The sequence below is a fragment of the Papio anubis genome, chromosome 2 (assembly GCF_008728515.1).
Source record: "Papio anubis isolate 15944 chromosome 2, Panubis1.0, whole genome shotgun sequence".
Taxonomy (NCBI): Eukaryota; Metazoa; Chordata; class Mammalia; order Primates; family Cercopithecidae; genus Papio; species Papio anubis.
The window spans coordinates 28,039,573-28,060,377 of NC_044977.1; the positions used below are offsets into that span (position 1 = coordinate 28,039,573).

General features: G+C 39.4%; 1 protein-coding gene across 2 annotated transcripts in view; it reads left to right on the forward strand.

The window, feature by feature from the left end:
• HHLA2 (HERV-H LTR-associating 2) overlaps window positions 1-20,805 on the forward strand; it is a 79,295-nt gene that overhangs the window by 20,512 nt on the left and 37,978 nt on the right. The window lies entirely within an intron of this gene.

The following is a 20,805-nucleotide window of genomic DNA, read 5'->3' on the forward strand; positions in this document are numbered from 1 at the left end:
GCCCCCACGGATGTTACCTCCTCTGTTTCTGGGTTGTGTGTGCATGTGTTGTGGGGGTGCTGAGAGGATTCCTGTGGTGCTCTCAATCTCCACTTCAGAGCTCTTTGGGCAGTAGTGCAGCATCAAGGCAAAGTTCCACTGACTGCCCCTGTAGCTGCCTGGTTAAAACCTTCACAGAACTGACTGCTACCGTGTGGCTGGAGTAAGAGGTGGACCAAGTAGGTTGAAGTCCTACTTCACAACGGGTGTCCCGTATGGACCCTACCTGTAGTTATACCCATGGGGTAGTGAAAAGTCTGGATCTGGAGTAAGGTCTGACTCTTTGCCACATAGACATTAACCTCTGTGACCTTGGGCAAGTCAGTCCTAACTTCCTAGTGTGGAAATCGAAGCCAAGAGTGTTCAGGAATTGAACTCTGAGCCATATGTCTTTCAGGGTTATGATGACTTCATCAGAGCCCCTCCTTTTTATCTCCAGACCCAACTAAATCCTTCTTAATTTAAAATGCACAATTTAATTATCTTTGGGGACTACAGTCAATTCAGAGAGGAGGTATGACTTTCTCTTCTGAGTTCCATCATTCCTAGCATTAACTCTAGTACACACCGTGATGCTGCATAATTGTATATACCTTTACTTCTGCTATGTGGAGTTCAGATTGATTTTTTTTTTATCTTTGTGCACACGAACACTAGCAAACTGGTAATTTGCTGTACTAAGAGTTGTGCCTATGAATACTTGATACAGAGAAAGAGGTCAAAGGAGAAAGAGATGGAGGAGATTGGGGGAACAACTGTAGCACTGCATTCCATATTCTTGTGAGCACCTACTCTTGTCAGGAGGAGCAAGGCAAATCCATGATCCTATACTGTCTCTTAAAAAAAAAAAAAAAAAAAAAAAACTTTTCCTACTCCTACATCCGTAGGCTGACCTTTTTTTTCCATTTTGTGGATTCCTTCCCCTTTTGAATCTGTTCTTGAAGTTATCGAAATTAATTGCTTCCCAATTTTTAAATAGGATAAGAATATTGTTGGGCAGTGAGGAAGGTTGGCAGGGATGGGGAGGGGTTTTCCTGACCCCAGATGCCTCAGGGATGGGCCTGGCCACACCACGGCTCTTCTCTCCATGTCACCTGCAACCTCCCCAGTCAAAAGGACAGCTGAAAAGACAGGGGAGGGTGGTAAGATGTGAACAAATATTTGTGTACCTATTATAGAGCCAGACATTTTACTTCATCGGTTGATGTGAGGATGAAATACATTATTTTTATCCACTGCCACCTTGAACCTCCATTTCACCAGGGAGGAAACAGTTGAAAGATGATCATATTATGAGTCATCTCATTTGTAAATTTTGGAGCCGTAAGTCAAAGCCAAGCCTGGCTCCAGAGCCCACGCTCTCGCTGCTTCCTGCTAAAACACCCACTGAGTTGACCCCGAGGCTCAGGTGTCACCACTGTGGAAGAAGCCTGCCACTCTGAATTGGGATTTTTTCCGCTACTTATCTGACTGGAAAGTTTGCTGTGCCTACTAAGCAAGATATCAAGCTCTGGGCCAAAACTTCTTTTCAGCTCTTTGGAAGAACAAACACCCTTATTTTCCCAGATGGGTGGCAAATGGTGCTTTTGTACCCACGTTAAACATTTTATCAGAGGTTCTCACCCTGTGAAATTAAATTCAAGGGGGCTCAGCAAGTGTGTGCCGGGGGTGCATCCTCTTGCCTCTCTGCCCTTAGAAGAGCCTTGAGTTCAGAGCTGAGCCCTGGGTGCTCCATAAAAGTGCTGTACCTGCTGATTGAGCCCTGCAGCTTTGCAGACAAGAACTTCAGCTATTGGAGAATCCTCAGATATGACCAAGATGGTTCCCATTCCATAGAATGGGGAATACAGTCTCTTATAGCCTAATGTGTGTCCAGGGTCCATGTCAGTGTACTTTCTCAGAGCAATTACCCTATCATTGCAGGTGATATATGTCTTAAAGGAGTCATTAAGCCAATTAGGATATATTGCCTTCTGTATATTTTGTGCTAAGTCCTCTTTATTAGAAAATAATCAGAATTTGAAGCTTGATTCATGCTTGGCCCAGTTTTAAGTATTATTTACCAAACTAGAGATAGCTACTCTAATCCATTTAGGATGTTAAGAGCAGACCTATAGAAGCCTCATGGGAGAATAGAGTCATGATGCTTGTTCAAAATCTTTGGAAAGCACCCCAGCTGTCAGCTGGCTTTTCTTGGTATTTTAAAAGGGCATATAATAAGCATAAATAGAAGTATATGTGGTGGTTTTCTTATGGTTGTTTGTTTTTAAGCTAGAATGCTATACCTTGCGTTTTCTTTTATCTTGATTTTTCAAACGTCTACCTCCTTCACAAGCCTGATCTATTTGTGTGGTTTATATGTGTTGGATGTTTATTTGGGTAATCTAAGGTAGCAGAAGAGGAATATATTTAGTCATCTAACCTTTACAATAAGGAACATTTGAAATGTCAGCATTTTATTTCAGGAACAGGTGAGCTATTGCATTATAAGGCTTTTATTTATTTATTTACACCCTCCATCTTTCTGAAATTTGAAACAGCTTATGACAAACAGTAAAAAAAAAAAAAATGAAAAAAAAAGATGAAAGAGGAAAGAGTAAATATTCCAGCCAGAAAAGTCAACATAGTTGCTGTGATGAAGTATAATCCTGTGTCTAAGATTCTTGGAAACAGGGCAAGATGAGAAACAAATTATAAAATAATATTCAGAAAGAGGGGAAAAAGTTCCTCTGGTTAAAAACAAGTACTAAGGTGGCCAGATACTGGGTCAGGTGCCAGAGGCAAAACTACATAGGCATGAATGCTGTTCCCATGAAGCTCACAGTCTAGTAGGCAAGATAAATATTAAATCTATTGATATATAACTAATCATGTTTTCCTTTTGTATCATTTATGGAAAAGTAACAGTTCCTAAATTTGCTTAAATGTCTCTGACTTAGAATCATTCCTTGACTCCCCAGTCAGAGACCTGAAAGATTAAAAGGCATCACCCAGGTTCAGAGACTAAGAGAAGTGAAGGCGTAGGCTGGAGAACCTGCAGACAACTGGTGTACCTAGGAAGAGTGTGGCCCAGAGGATGCTAGAAAGGCAGAAAGTGACAGCTAGGTCAACCACATCCCAATGCACTGATTAAGCTTTACTTTATGAAAGGAAAAATATGGATTTAGGTAAACAGCTTTTATTTCTCCAGAAATATTGGCTTTTATTTTGATATTACTATGCTTATTAAACTGCACACTTTAGGCCCTATTTTTTTTTTTTCCAAATAAAACTTGGCAACCCTATGTCAGTTCCCGAAAACCATTTTCTGTAGGAATTTAACTGGTCCATGAAATCCAAAAAGCTGTAAACATTGGTCCACTAAGACCCTCAACAAATATGGCTGGAGAGATAGGAGGACAGAAAAAGTTTAGAGGTGAAGCATGACTTAGTGACAGGATTTCTTCAGGGGACTAAGTTAATGTCTTCTAAGCACAAAAATCATGGCTGTCATGGACAGTTATCAAGATTGAACAGTGTACTAGGCTCATGGGGTAAACAGAAATTGCAATCCAGTCCTGGTTCTTCTCACCAAATCATGCACCATGGTAGGAGGCAGGGTCTACATGGAAGAAGGGGAGCCTTTTGTCTTTATAGGAAGACACTGTGGCCAGTGACAGCACATATTCTTCCTGTGATCCAGCTTAATCCAAGGATAGAGCTTAACGAGTCTGTGGAAGTGGATATACGGTGTGCAACTAGGGTCTCTGTGACATTTCCAACCAGGATTTTTTAAAGTATACACATATTCTTCATCATCCTCTAGCAGTGCGGTCTAAAGTCCCAGCTGTTGCTGATTAATGATGGATATACAGGCTTTATAAATTAGGCAGGCAAGTGGAGGAGTGAACAGCAGTGAGGGAAGAAGGGAACATCTAGATGTCCCAGCCCCTGAGGTTGGTGCTTTATTATTTTACATAGGCAGGATGTAAGTTTACTAATAGAATCCTGATTAATCAAATCTGTAAGAGGGTGAGGTGGCCTAGGATAGTAGGGAGATTACGTCTTTTTTTTTTTTTTTTCTTTTTGAGATGAAGTCTCACTATGCCACCCAGGTTGGAGTGCAATGGTGCAGTCTCAGCTCACCGCAACCTCCGCCTCCTAGGTTCAAGTGATTCTCCTGCCTTAGTCCCCCAAGTAGCTGGGATTACACGCCACCATGGCTGGCTAATTTTTGTATTTTTAGTAGTGACAAGGTTTCACCGTGTTGGTCAGGCTGACCTCGAACTCCTGACCTTGTGATCTGCCCACCTCAGCCTCCCAAAGTGCTGGAATTACAGGCGTGAGCCACTGTGCCTGGCCCAGGAGATTACTTATTAAAGAAAATACTGTCGGGCGTGGTGGCTCACACCTGTAATCCCAACACCTTGGGAGACTGAGGCGGGTGGATCACCTGAGGTTGGGAATTCGAGACCAGCCTGACCAACATGGAGAAACCCCATCTGTACTAAAAATACACAGTTAGTCGGGTGTGGTGGCATATGCCTGTAATCCCAGCTGCTCGGGAGGCTGAGGCAGAGAATCACTTGAACCAAGGAGGCCGAGGTTGCGGTGGGCTGAGATCATGCCACTGCACTCCAGCCTGGGTGACAGAGCGAGACTCTGTCTCAAAAAAAAAAAAAAAAAAGAAAAGAAAAGAAAAAAAAATCAGTATTAGCTTTGACTATAGCCGATTTTGAATTTGATCCTTATGGAACAATATTTTTCTTCAGACCTCATTACAAAGCAGAGTAGAATGGTTCTAGACGATAGCTTTTCATGGAGGGTATAGCCAGTCATCATCAATGGCCATGGATAAAATCCTAACTAAAAATTCTACTTTGACAAACATGGTCTCCTAAATATGTCTACCAGGACGCGTTAGCTGCAAAGTGCATCCATCCATCCATGGGTTACAGGGTAAACTGACCTTCTCCATGGAGTTCTCTTATAATTCACCAATTATGTTGGAAACTGTGCTGAAAACAATGCCTGCACTTAGCTAATGCTCAGTCTAATTCCTGGAAATACGCAGTCACCCAAATTATTTTCCTTTTCCCCCAACATCTTTTTCTTCATATTATACTAATTCATGTTCATTGAGGAAAAATTAGAAAATAGAGAAGAAAAAAAATCATCCACAACTCTATCGTGTAAAGAAACAACACTAACATCTTATTCATGCTGTCAAATATTTTCCTACCCACATGTATTTTGTCTGTGTCTGTCTTTAACTAAGATATAAGTTGTGTTGATCTTGCTTCTTACAACCTACTTTAGATCAGCTTTACTTCCATCCTACACCATATGGAAGTTCATTCTCCAAGATTCCTGGAATTCCTCAGAGATATATATTTATCTTTGTCTCTTTGTCAGCATTGGTTATGACATCTCATTTCTTTCATTTTGTAGCTATTTCCTTATCTCCACTTTGCAAATAGCTCCATTCTCCCAAACACATACAACATCACTCACACGGCAGCCCTAAGTTCTTTGACCACTGACTACCTGGTTCCTATGCTCTTTCTCTGTTCCTTCTCTCTTCTCTTCTTACCTTCCCACATCCGAAATTCCTGTTTATTTCTTATTTATGGTACCTCAGGAACATGCCTTGATGAGGCAGTTCAGAATATGAGGGCCTGGATGGGAAAGAGGCAAAGACCCTAAAAGAAATTGTAGTGATAGCTAGTAAAACACTTTTTTTTTCCTCACACCACATTATGTACTTGACAAAAACGGATAATAGTCATGCCATATTCACACTGAAACCCTCACCTACCTTAGCTATATTGTTGAAAATAGATTTAAGCTAATTTGGCCATTTTACAGTCATCAGGTTCTTTTTGTTAGTTATGTTGTTTCCATCGATTAGATTATCTGTAAGGGCACTCATAGTCTCTACTAAGTGCTTCGGCTCAGTCTGAGTTCTGCCAGTCACTATAGCGATTGTGAAAATACTCAGCCTCCTGCTCTGGGAGCATAATTGACGGGCAGTGCAAGCTGTTGAACCTCTGAATCTACTGCTTCATTTACACTCAGGTCATGCTTCCCATGGCTGCTCCCAGCTCCCAGCCAATCACTGAGCACACTTGGGGTTATTAATGCAGGTCCCTTATGGTAAGTATTGACTCCTCTCTTTTATGACCTTGGCATACAACTTCTCCACTGGTCAGGCTGAAGCTTTCTTGGAACCCCACTCTAATCTGAGACTCTTCCCACTTGCTGTTCCTTCCTCGACTCTTTTACAAGTGTTAGAACTTTATTATGGTCTTAAGCTTCTTCTTGCCTTCTTCAGCTCCCTCTCCTTGTCCTTCTTGGATATTCTACCAATAAATTTTCTGCAATAATTCTGTCTTGGCATCTGCTTCTCTGAAGAACCCAAAATAATACACACACATTTAGCAAGTGACCATAAAGAGTCATAAAATCCGTTCTTGCAAAACTTGGTGATGTACCAAGCTCGTTTCTTTTAGGTACTTGAAGGTCTTTTCATGACAAGTTTACTAGAGGCAGACACTAAAATATTCTTGCTAACTGCTCTTGTGATTTCTATCATACTCCTATTAATGCAAGAGCAGATGTGTCTGTACATTTTACCAACAATAAAATATTTTGAGTATCTCTTTTGCTAGTTAGCAAACCCGATACTAATGGAATTAGTTCTCATTGAAGTACTTGTAGTAGCTGCTTCTAAAGCACAGATTTGTGGAGTGCTTGCTCTGAACAAGATTCTTCAAATATCAACTAACCATCCCTGGGGAGCAGATTCAACCCGTGCATGCATGTACATATCACATGGCCTATGCATATTTGAAGTAAATTTCAGTATAATGTCGACTTTACCCATGTCAGTAAACAGCAGCATGTCATGACTGCATAATGGTCAATTGCATGAATATCCCACTTATTTTAATAAATTCTGCAAGATAGGGTATTTTGGGCTCCTAAGTTTTCACTGTTTCTGATTTAGCAAATCTGTATACTTTGCACAGTGTCCAACTTTTCACAGACTATTTCCTAGAAGAATTATTGGCTTAAAAAGCATGGCCAATTTTAAGGTTTTTGATATTTGTTGCCAAGAAGTCAGCCAGGAATTTTGTTCCAATTTACACTTCAACCATTTCTATATGAGTAGGCTTATTTCTTTTCCTTTTATTTTCTGCATGTGAAATTATCTGTAAAATGTAGAGTCCAAAGAACAACAGAAAAAAAACCTAACCCTTGAATCCTCCACCAAGGTTATGAAATAGAATTTACTAAGTTGGTGCAAAAGCAATTGCAGTTTTTTTCATGACTTTTAGTGGCAAAGACCATGATTACTTTTGCACCAACCTAATAGAATCCTCCTGCGTTTGCTGATTCTTGTCATACTTCTTCGTGGCTCCCCTCTTCACAGGTAAATCATCTAGAATTTAGGGTTATGCATTCCCTTGGTTTTCTTCAGAGTTTTGATAGTTTAATGATAGAGTGTGTGTGTATATATAACTATATGTAGCCCTAAATATTATATAGATTTTTAAAATGTGGGCGGCAAATACAAAGCTAGTTGTGTGAGGAGAGTGTGATCACCACTGTTAGGTAAAGGTGTCTAGGACAAGATGAATCTGACAGTCTTCTGCATCCTGGGACTTTATAAGGGGGCTTTCTGGTGTATTCAGAAGGAGAGACCATGAGGCTCACCACAGTCCATACATTTGCAAGGACTGTAATGCAAAGCAGGTACTAACCATGTGATCAGTGGGAGTGGCATGAATTACCCTGGGTTTCTTGCTGCTAAGCTTGTTCCAGCTCACAGAAGTTAGTGAAAACAGAACACTTTGGTAGAATGAATAAATGTCCACAGCTGATTTAGGCAGCAGGACCTGGAAGAAAGAATAAGGAATTTATTAGCAAATTGTTAAGATCACTAGATTTGTATCTGGACCAGTCTCTCCAGAACATTTCTCCAGGTGTTTAAAAAAAAAAAAAAAAAAAAGACTGTGCCAAAGCAGTGGGGATCATGGTCCTAACAGGGAGAGGCATGTCCTTTCAGATTCACTCTTCTCCAGTCTGGTCCAGATTCCAGCTAGCATTTTGGAATGTCTGTTCACCATCCTCCTAGGAATCCCTTTACTCCTCTTCTCTTTTGAACTAATTTCCTGTATCACGTCATCATCTTTCTTGATTTGTACTTTTATTTTGGTGGAGCACATTTTTCCATAGCTTCTTGAAAAGAGAGGATGGGTAATACATTTATTTTGTTTTTGAGATAGTGCATGTCTGAAAATGTCATTCTGTCCTCCCAAGTTTGGGAGTTTGACCATACTTGCAGGTTACAAGTAATTTTTCTTTAGAATTCTGGATGTGGTTGCATTTTCTTTTTGCTTGCAAGTCATGCTGTTGCAAAGTCTGAAGCCAGTATGATTCCTGGCCCTTTCTATTAGCTTTTGTCTCCTGGAAGTTAATGGACTCTTCTTTTTCCCTAGTTTTCTGAAATTTCAAAATGGAGTATCTTTGTGGGAATGCTTTCATCCACCACTTTTATTCAGTAAGCTTTTTTTCAGTAATAGCAATTCATTTATTGTTCTGGAAAATTTTCTTAAATACTTTTGTTTTCTACCCTGTTTCCTGTTTTCTCTTTTTTTAATAGATTTTTTAGAGTTGTCATCTGATTTTAAAAATATTTTCTGTTTATTTTCTGCCTCTGTGTCTATTTACTGTCTAGAAGACATTCTCTACTTTATTTTCTAACCCTGTTAATGACTTCTGCTCTTATGTTCTCAATTCCAAGATGTCTTTTCTGTTAATTTCTTATGCCATTCTGTTGCCTTTTTATGAATGTAACATTTTCTTATCTCTCTGAAGATGTTAGTTATAGTTTTATTTCATTTGGTTTTGTTGATTTTCACCCTCGCTTGCTTACATATTTTTATTTACTCCAGGATGTCTTTTTGTAAGGGAGGTTGGTTTTGTTTATTTCTGTCTTCTGTGCAGCTTTCCTCAGGGTATCTGGTAATCCCTCAATGTCTGCTTAACATTAAGAATGAAGGAAGCTTGTTGGAGGCTCTCAGAGCTTGGACTGTGGGCCATGCCTCTCAGGTGGAAGTCACTGTAGGGTGATGTAGGCTGGGGGATGGGCTGGGTCTCTGGATTCAGCATTAGATATCTGTTTGATAAACTAGTCTTAACCTCTACCTTAACTCTAATCTGTGCCTGGACCATCAATTCACACATTATTATGCTTTGTTTCTCCATGGAACAAGCCTCCAGATTTCTCCAAAGAAAGGGACAATGTTCAGTAAAGTGGAGTGCAGGACAGAATCTCGGGGGTTTAACTTCTTAAATAGTTTAATAGAGTCTGACTCCATTTTTTATCTTTGACTGCTGAGAGCTTTCATGCCCACCTCTTCCTTCCTCTTCTGCCCCATATTTCAGCAAGCTGGTAAGAAAGCTGATGCTGCACCCTGGACACAGCAGAAAGTACAACCTATGTGGGAGAGTGGATTTTCCCTCATCCCACCCCCTACCTATGATAAAAACCAAGCTGCTTATTCTCATTTTCACTTTCAAGACATTCTCAAGCCCATTCCAGACGAGCCTGGGTGTTGTCCTACTATGTTGAGAAAGTTCCATGATGTAATACAATGTGTTCTCACCTCTTGGTGTGTGCATGGCGTCATCAGCCAGGACATCTCACCTATTAATTGGGAGGGGGCCATCCCACCTGTGTTAGATGGCTATAAGAAATAGCTTTCCTATGAGGTTTTCTTATCTTGGTCTTTTTTTCTTTTTCACTACCAGTTCCAAAGCAGTTCCTATGTCTTTTGAGTACTACCTGGTACGAGTTGGTGGACTTTCACATTTTCCCATGAACTAGAGACTTGTTTTCTTGAGTCTACTAAGTCAGTTACCACTTGCCCATTTTTCTCTAGTTTCGAAAGTTTTGCTGATTTTTTTTTTTTTTTTTTTTTGGCCTCTCTTCTTTTTCTGCTTTATCCATTTCTTAAAATTAAAAAAAAAAAATCCTTCCCATAGTGGGGGGTCTGTGGTTGGGGGACAGTGAGGTGGGGATGGTTAATGGAATAGAAAGAATGAATAAGACCCACTATTTGATAACCCAACAGGGTGGCTATAGTCAATAACTTAATTGTACGATTTTAAGTAACTAAAAGAGTATAATTGGATTGTTTGTAACTCAAAGGATAAATGCTCGAGGGGATGGATATACCATTCTTCATGATGTGATTATTTCACATTGCAGCCCTGTATCCAAACATCTTATGTACCCCATAAATATATACACCTACTGTGTACCCACAAAAATTTTTAAAAATTGAAAACAAAAATCCCTTCCCTAAATTTTTATTGAGTTAAGGAGATAAGAAAATTAGAAGCATGTATTTAAGCTGCTGTCTTAACCCAGAAATCCTGAGTGGGCTCATTTCTTCACACCTTGTCAACAATGGGTGCTTTTCCCATATATTTAGTAAATGGATTTCCCTGAAATCCGTACTATGTTCTAATCGCTTTGACAACTCAGATTATCCATATTATTCGATTCTGGTCTAAACTACTTGTTCATATAACTAAAAGTCTAAAGGACAATTTCATGATTTGTGGCAGATTCTTAAATTTAGCCATTTGGTTTACCCCTAAATTTGCTTCCATTTTTTAGTAGTGCTCTATTGTAATGCAGATGGAAAACATCACAGTGTTCTAAAAGGGAGCTGAAATGAAAATGAATTATCTATACCTATCTCCACTCCACTTATGTGAGGGAAATTGAAAGATAATCACTTCATGGGTATCCATTTAAAATAAAAGCCACTTTTCTTTTCTTATTGGTTGTGAAAATTCAACCCATCTTTGGAACAAATTTAGCAGTGATTTACAATTTTTGGTTAAAAATGCCAGACTTAAGATTTCCAAATGCAATCCTTTGTTAGAAAACAATGATTTCATCAAATGGTAACTCTGCTTTGTCTTACTAGTTAATTCACAGGTTGGTGAATCTTTATATTATTAAATGTAATTCAAAGGTTATTTTCACAGTAAAAGCATACAGAGAAAAATTAGCCCCTGCCTCTCATAAATACCAGAGTCCTAGTCTCCCCTCTCAGAGGCAGTGGGCTAGATTAAATTTATTATTACATATGTTTTGAGAAATGATTTATGTGAGTACAAGCATGTATATGAGTATGTGAGCTTTTTTCATATAACAAGAGCATACCATTTTTTCTGTTCCATGCCTTGTTTTATTAACTATACATTTCTGAAGGTTTTACTATATCAGCACATTTAGATCTTCCTTATACTTTTAATATTTTTGTGAAAATAGAATAAATACAGAGAAGTGCACAAAATATAGCTAAATGAATCAACACAAAACAAAAGCCCATGAGATAACCACCTGGTTTGCCAGGCAATCAAGCACGCCTAGGCTTTCACGAGGCTCCTTCATTTCCCCTCCAAGCCACTACCTTCTCTCTCTCTGTCAAAGGAAAACACTTTCTAGCTTCTATGGTAATCCTGTCCTTGCTTTTCTTTAGTATTATACCTAAGTATGCATCCTTAAACAGTACAGTTAAGTTTTGCCTGTTTTCAGAATGTCAAGTAATTCAAATCATACAGTATGAGTTATTTTGTGTCTGACTTACTCAGTGCTTTCTATTCATCTCATCTATTCTAGGGCTTTTATATGCTCCAAAATTTTCCTTCCTTCTGGGCCTTGCTGCAAATTTGTAATTCTGTTTTTCCCCCTACCTCTTTAGAAATTATACATTCTATAATTCTTTTACTTATGAACCACAAAATTATGATATACCTCATTGGTTCTTAAAATCTTACATTAATTGGTACTTTATACTTTTCATGGGCAATGAAAAGATTCTATATTCCTTTTAGATAGCTCACTTTTTTTTAGCCCCTTCTAAAGCCTTAAGCCATTATTGGGTACTTTAATTCTGTCTTTAAAATATGAATGTCAGTGTGTTTTATTTATGTTTAAAATTCTTATATTTAAAACCTTATTATTGTCATTAATCTCATTTATTTTTTTAGAAAGACATTTATTCAGTGTCATGCTCAGACTATTAGATTTAGAAATATACAGCATGGGTGCAAAAAACAAAAAACTACATAAACCCTATGTTGGAATGCTTTCAACTTTCCACAAACAGAAACTAAAATAACCTCTTATGCAATTAGTCACAAATACAGTTCTTCAGTTTTTTGCTGATACACGTGAGTATTGTCTTAAATGTGTCTTCTTTGCAGCAGCTAGGCCCTGTCACCACTGTGCTTGGCTGAATTCACAAATCTATTGTAACTTGTACCTCACCTGTCACTTCTCTGGCTCTCCTCTCCTGTTAAGCTTTGCTTCCTGGCAATAATTAAAACCTTCTGCTACGATTGCTACTGGGACCATCATAGCCATCTTGGTTTTGTAGTTTGGCAAAGTATTGGCCTCCCCCACCATAGGAACCAGAGTTTCTGCCTGGTTCCCTACCTTCATAGGCCCAAAATTTGAAGATTGATTATTACAATTGCCAAAAACCATTATAGCTTTCTCTACCTTCAAAACTGTTTCTATCTACCGAATCTACAATAGCCATGCCCACAGCCGCCATATCTACCACCACCGTGGCTGCCACCAAAACCACCACAACCACTGAAGTTTCTGCTACTACCAAAGTTGGCATTCCTACCAAAACTACCTCCACGACCACCACTTATATCTCTAGAACTACTTTGACCTCTTTGGCCGGATGAAGCACTAGCCATATCTTGCTTCAATAAGGCTTTCCTTGTTTCACAATTGTGGCCATTCACAGGATGGTATTTCTGAATGACAATATTATTCAGGGAGTCACAGTCATCAAAAGTTATGAAAGCAAAGCCTCTCACCGCTGCCTCAGTCAGTCATGAGTTCAATCACTTTAATTTCCCATAGTGCTCAAAATAATTTCTTAGGTGATGGTCTTCAGTGTCTTTTTTTAATGCCACTACAATCTCTTTCACAGTTAAGTGGTTACCGGGTCTCTGAAGATCTTCATTTGAGACAGCCCTGTTTGGTTCCACAACTCTTCCATCCACCTTGTATGGTGTATTCATCCATTTTCATGCTGCTGATAAAGACATACTCAAGACTGGGTAATTTATAAAGAAAAAGAGGTTTAATGAACTTACAGTTCGACATGGCTGGGGAGGCCTCACAATCATGGCAGAAGATGAAAGGCACATCTTACATGGCAGCAAGCAAAGAACAAATGAGAACCAAGCAAAAGGAGTTTCCCTTTACAAACCATGAGATCTCGTGAGACTTACTCACTACCACGAGAACAGTATGGGGAAAACTGCCCCCATGAATCAGTTATCTCCCACTGAGTCCCTTCCATAACATGTGGGAATTATGGGAGCTACAATTCAAGATAAGATTTGGGTGGGGGTACAGCCAAATCATGTAAGATGACTTTGCATTCATGGCTATATCCAACTCCATGGTGACATATGGGACAACCCAAAACCCCTGGAGTGCTTGGTGTTTGAGTCTCTCATTGCTACACAGTCCATGAGAGTTCCCATTGCTCAGAATGGCTCTAGAAATGCTCATCAGTTATTTCGAAGATCAACCGTGTGAGGAAAAGTTTCTGCAGCTGTTCAGGCTTTTTAGGAGACTCTGACTTAGACATGGCTGCTATGGAAAGAGAGACTTCAATGATGCTTCTGCAGCAACATCCCTGGGGAGAAAGCTAGTCTACTTATTTAAATTTGCCCTATATTCATAGCTCTTTATCCCTTCCTGAATTTGAGCTTCCCCTGCCCTATATTCATAGCTCTTCATCCCTTCCTGAATTTGAGCTTCCCCCGGTATCATTTTCCTTCTACCTGAAAAACACTTCTGTAGCATTTCACTTAGTGCAGTTCTGCTGGTTTCAAATTATGTTTTGTGTGTCTAAGAATTATTTCACTTTATTCTTGAAATCTTTTTGCTACAATTTTGGGTTGGAAGTTATAATTTGGGGGTTGCAATTTTGGGTTGGAAGTCATTTTCTTTGATCACTTTGAAGAAATTTTTCTCTCATCTTTGGCTTCTATTCCCTCTGTTTAAAAGGCAGGTATTTGCCTAATTGTTGCTCTTTTGAAGGCAACCTGCCTTTTTTGTTGTGCCTTCTGACTGCTTTAAAAGTTTCTTTCTCTTTGGTTTTTAACATTTTCAGTGAGGTACCTGGTTGTTTATCTTGTTTGAGGTTTATAGGGCTTCTTGAATCTGTGAATAAATGTCTTTCAGTTTTGGAAAATTGTCCTTCATTATTTCTTCAAATAATTCCTACACATTCTCTTTTCTTTTTCTTAGGATTTCACTTATGCCTTCTCACTGTGTCCTCTGTTTCTCATCTTTCTTTCTAATGTTTCCATCCTTTTGTTTCTCTTTGCTTCATTCTGAATACTTTCTTACAGATCAATATCCAGGGTACTTGTTCTCTTTAACTGTCTAGTAGGCTGTTAAATCAATCTTCTGTTGCTAATTTCAGTTATTTCCCAGTTCTTGTAGTTTCTGTTTGGTTCTTTATCATGGTTTTCAGCTCTCCTCCAAAATTGTCTATCTTGTCTTGTCTCTTTGAAGAAAAAAAGTATGGTTAAAGTCTATATCTAAAAACTAACATCTGAAGTGCATGTGAGTTTTATTTTCAGTTATCTGATTGTTTTCTTGTCTCCAAGTGCCTGGCTATTTTTTACTGTGTGTCAGACATTGTATTTGCAAAAATGTTGTAGAGGCTGGCACGGTGGCTCATGCTGTAATCTCAGCACTTTGGGAGGCTGAGGTAGGTGGATCACCTGAAGTCAGGGGTTTGAGACCAGGCTGGCCAACATGGTGAAAACCTGTCTCTACTAAAAATACAAAAATTAGCAGGACATGGTGGCAGGTGCCTGTAGTCCCAGCTGCCTGGGAGACTGAGGCGGGAGAATCACTTGAACCCGAGAGGCAGAGGCTGCAGTGAGCTGAGATCATGCCACTACACTCTAGCCTGGGCAACAGAATGAGACCCTGTCTCAAAGAAAAAAAAAAAAAAAGTTGTAGAAGTAATTTTCAGCTTGGTATAATATTTTCTTCCAAAGGGAATTTGTTTTTATTTTGCTAGTCATCTGGGGCATTGATACTCTGGGATTACCTTAATCTAATTTTATCCACATAGCATGTAGGAGAATACTAACCCTGCACAGATTGTGATGGTGATGTAGAATATACTAAAGCCTAGAAAGCACCTCTTCTGGTAAGTAGGGAGATACACAATGAGGTTTCAGTATTTTCTGTGCAGCTATTTATTTGAAAATTACTACATGACCAGGAAACATTTCAATTGCTTTGCAAATATTATTAACGTAATTCTTATAACAGTGATTTGGAGGTGAATATTATTATCCCTGTTACTAGATGTGAAACTGAGGCAAAAAGGAGTTAGGTAACTTGGACAACAGTACACAGCTTTAAATAGACCTGGGCTTTGAATCCAAGTAGTAAGACATGATGCTGTTGAGGTGAATTTAGACTTTGCACACTATATTATTCTGAGAAATGGTAAATTTTGGAATTATGGGGGAGGGCAGTTAGGAGTGGCATTTTTTATTTTGATAATTATAAATTTCGAACTGCATTATCTATGTGCCACTTTGATAGTGGTACTGGGGTGTTTAGGAGAAAATTGCAATAGTAGTTGTTATATAGGGAAGGGGACACGCCAGGAAAGATCTCAATTTGTGTTCAGTCATTGCTGCGGTTCAGAATTGGGAGGAGGCGGAATTGTGGATTAAGTGTGGGGTCTCTAAAGACTCTTTTGCACTGAGAGCAGCAGTATGAAGAAATTACATCTTAGAATCAGAGTTTGTGCTGGATTCATGCGTGGGATTTGTTGATTGTGTTTCTCTCTACAATGACTGCTCAGGCTGCTTCAGCATGAACAGTTGGCTCAGTACCCAGAGAGTGTTTGATTAGCTAAGTTAGGATGCAAAAAGCCACACACTATAGAGGAAATTTACCCTGGAATAAATGTAGATCATTTAGTCAAATTGCTATATTCTCAGCATGTTAAGACATCCCTGGGAGAAAATGCCACAGGAGCTTTCGTAGAAGTACAAGTAAACAGAACTTACTTTCCAGGAAACCTGAAAAGCATGACCTAACATGTGATTCAGGATCAGCCAACATGACCTTGGAGGAAAAGAGGTCCTAAAAAAGGAAACATCCTGAGTGAGTCCTGAAACTGATCCTATAGAGGGTTTTATGAGTCAAAACCCTTGGTTGCAAGTGAACAGAAATCAGATTCAAGCCTAATCAGGGGCATAAAAGTGGGGGAGGGGTGGCCAGCACAAATTACTGTCTTTGGCTTGACTACGTTGCATGTCGGTATAAATTTGTGCTTGCTGGAGTTGGAAAGAGAGACCCAAAATGTTTTCAGCAGGTCTACATATACTTTAAAGATTCTGAACTTAAAGGGAAGTGGAGGAATGTATTGGCTCATGATACTGGGAACAACAGGCATGGCACTAATTCACACCTGACTGGGTCCGGTCCAGAGGCTGAAAAATTACCACTGCTGCGCTTGCCTCATCACCCACTTTTGGTGTCTGCCCCTCTCTTTGTGGGTGTGTTAACTTCTGCTGCACCTGTGCTTCTCCCATATTGCTATGGAAGAGGGACACAGGCATCTTTCACTCTTCCTAGATTAGTCAGCCTGGATCAGGTGTTGATGAACAATCTACTACTGCGTAACATATTACTCTAAAAATTAGTAGCTTAAGACAAACATTTATCATCTCAGTTTCTGAGGGACAGGAATCTGGGAGCAGCTTAGCTGGGTCATTCTGGCTCAGGGTTTTTAATGGGGTTGCAGTTAAGCTATTGGCCAGGGCTTCCATCATCTGAAGGAGCTGGAGAAAATGCTTCCAAACTCATTCATGTGGCTGTTGGTGGGGAGGATTCAGTTCCTTGCCATTGGGGCTCTCTGTGGGGCTATTCATACAGCATAGCAGCTGACCTCTTCAACAGTGAGTGATCAGAGAGTGAAAGAAACTGAAATGGAAGACCAAAAAGTGTCTCTTATAACCTCATATCGGAAGTGACATATCATAAGTTTTGCGGTATTCTATTAGTTATATGGACCAGCCCTGGTACAGGATGGGAAAGGACTGTACAAGAGTCTGGACCAGGAAGTGATCATCAGGGGCTGTGGTAGGACCACTGCAGGTGCTGTGAAGGCAGAACTCTAAGGTGGCCCCCAAGATTCTCGCCCTCGGTGTACACACTGCGTAATTCTCTCCCTTTTAATGTGGGCTGCACCTGTGAATATGATTGGATAGTTACTGCTTTGATACAGTTACCTTTCATAACAAAGGTAAAGGAATTTTGCAGATATAATTAGCAATAGCAATAGATTTTTGAGTTAACCACAAAAGAGATTATTTGGGTAGCCCTGACCAATTCCAATGAGTCCTTTAGCAGAGACTCAAAGACTTAAAGCAGTGGCCCCCTGATAGCCTTGAAAAGAAAACTGCGATGCTGTGAAATGGTGGGTATCTCTAGGGTCTGAGGGCCTCAGTGCTACCTCTGCAAGGAACAGAATTCTGCCAACAGCAAGTGAGCTTGGAAGGGGATCCCAAGCCTCAGATGAGATTGGAATCCTGGCTGACAGTTCGACGGCAGCCTGGTAAAAACCCTGAGTGGAGGACCAAGCTGAGCTGTGCCAAGATGCCTGACCCACAGAGATGGTAAGATAATAAGTGTATGTCATTTACCTGCTAAACTTAGGGCATTTCGTTATTCAGCACAGAAACATGTACAATGCCTGCTTGTGAAAGATAAGGGTTTAAGTGAAGGTCTTCTCTGTCCATCTTTCCTCAAATTGTGAATTGAGGTGAGGTCCCCAAGGAAAGAAAGTGCTGTTAGAGGGACAAGGGGGATGCAAAGGCTGCTAAGCAAACAGTCTACAGCTGCCACAGTTTATTAGGATGTTTCAAACCTGGGCACTTCAGCCAGTTCGAGACTATGTCATCAAGCCAACAGTGCTCTCCACTGCTGTCTAGAATATTGTTCTCAAAATATGGTCTGTGTACAACCGGTGATGGAACTCTCTGGAGTGTTTGTTAAAATGTAGGCTCCTAGGTCTCACTCCAGATGTATTGACTCAGTCTCTATGGGGATTTGTATTTTATTTATCCTTTCATAGTTTTTATATTTTGAAGATTTTTCAAAATCAAAAAAAGTTGAAGGAAACAGAAGTGTGAGCATTTGTTTGCCTTTCACTGAGGTTCATCCATTGTTAATATTTTATCCCATTTTCTCCTCATATACATATTTATGTATATAATTTTGTTGCAGAACCATTTGAAAGTAAGTTACAGTAATCATGACATTTCACCCCTAAACACTTTAGTAATATAGCCTACAAATAAAAACTACCTCATATAATCACATGCCCTTCTCACACTGTAGAAATGAAACATTGATGTATTAGGTAAAATACAGTGAAATTTTTCCCATAGGCCTCAAAATGCCCTTTGGAGTATTGTTTCTCAAATTTTGATCCTTGGACTAGTAGCGTTGCACCACCATATTTTAATAAGAACCCAGTGAGTGACAAGCGCACCCATTTGAGAAGCCCTGTAGCAAGTTTTTGATTGAATATCTAATCAAGGATTGTATTACATCTGGCTATCAAAGTTTTCTTTACTCTTTAGCATCTCTGAGCTAGAATCGTCCATTTTTTCCCTATTCTTTCTTCCTCTGCTGCCTGCCTCCCCCTCCCCATTCTACCTTGATGAAAACAATTGTGAAATTTTAAAACACTCCCATGCTTTTGAAACTAACCACATAAAGTTGTGTAAGTGCTTAATGACTGGTACAAGCAAGATGGAGAGGAATCTTGTGGCAAGCGAGATCACTAAAAGTTGACTGAGGTTTCATGAAAAACGTGGCATTTCTGTAGATCTTAAAATTGTAGACCAAGTTAGTTTCTCTTAACTAACTAGGAAACAAAGGACATTCACTTTAAAAGGTAAGCTGGAGTCAACTGAGGAATTTGGTTCAAAAACAATCAAAATTTTAATTTTTAAAAATAATTTCTGGACTCAGAAAAAATGTTAAAAATAATTTCTGGACTCAGAAAAATGGAGGCTACTTAACTGAGCACAGTTACCTCCAGGCGGTGGGACTAGTGATTTCCAATATTTTAGTGTATTTTATGTAACTCTTTTGTAAAAAGACATTTTTGTAAAATTCTGACTTGCATTATAAATTTCATGTGAGACTTTTCCATAACAGTAAAAATCCAGCATTAAAAATCATTTCATTAATGTACATTTGCATATCATAGTTTTCTTTCTCCCCTGTCATTGGACATGTAAGTTGCTTCCAAATCTTCACTGCAATAAGAAGCCTTGTTCATACAATTATTACATCTCTGATTATTATAACAGAGTCCTAACAGTAGAGTTGCTGAGACAAAGCTTACAATAGACTCAAATTGGGATGTGTGCCCAACTCATGCAGATTCACTTGCAGGCTCTGATAGTGCCATCATTCTCAGTCTTAACCCTAACCATTCTGAGCCAGTAATAGAACATCTGGATTCAAGTTGGGTGAAAAGAAACCTGGAAACCTGACATACAAACAGGGTACTCTCAGGTGAGGACCTGGTGCAAAGATGTCAGGCTTCTAAGCTGGGTTTTGATGTTGCTTCTGCTGTTCCTGTCCTTCCTGAAGCTGGTTTCTGCAGCCCTTCCTTAGGTTGTGTGAGCAACCTTAGACTCCTTCCCTTAAAAATCTATGGTTTCCTTGTTATTCTGGGTTCCTTTCTGTTGCCAACAAAAAAAGAAACCCCAAATAATATTGACGGCAGATTTTATATGATAGACACCTATAGAAAAGTAATATTTGGAGTTAGCCATTGGACTTTTTTGGGGCAAAAGGCAGTAAGGCTCCATTCTGTGTTCTAGTGCAGAAATTTAAGAGCTCATGGTAAGTGGTGGCCAAATAGCTAGTCCATTTATCACCCTGAGGCAACTGGGCATCTCTTTGGAAGTGAAACTTTGGGTGTCTGGATAGCTGATGCCAAAATGAAGAGAATGGAGGCTGATGAAGCACCCCAACTTCATAAATTATGTGGCTAATTCTGGTCCAGAGTCACAGAGTCATTAAGTAGAGGTGACGTGATTCAAACCCACACAATCTCATGTCATAACCTTAGTTTTCAACCACTTATTTTTATTCTCTTGCAAAAAGCAGCAAAGTCTCCTTTATATGAAAAGAAGTGAATGCCAATGGCTCCTACCCATAGAATTGTCAGATTTAGCAATTAAAAATACAAGATTCCCAGTTAAATTTGAATTTCAGTATAAGTATGTCTGAGGTATTACCTGGGATATACTTGTACTAAAAAAATTATTAGTTTATCTGAATTCAAATTCAACTGGACATTCTGGACTGTATCTTGCAATCCTATGTGGTCCAACCCTATATGTCTTTTCAGTGCTGCTCTCTCAGTAACCAAAAAAAAAAAAAAAATTAATTTAAATTCAGCACATACATGCCTCAGAGGATAGAGAGGAAAAAAAATTTTAAGAGGAAATTTCAGAAATTCAGATCTCGCTGAAATCATTGCTATAGTACTCACCAGGTAGTCTGGATTCAATGAGCTAGCCTAGGCAGCCAGCTTTAATTTCAAGTTTGATGGCCTGGTGATAATTTCAAGTTTGATGGCCTGGTGAATGCAA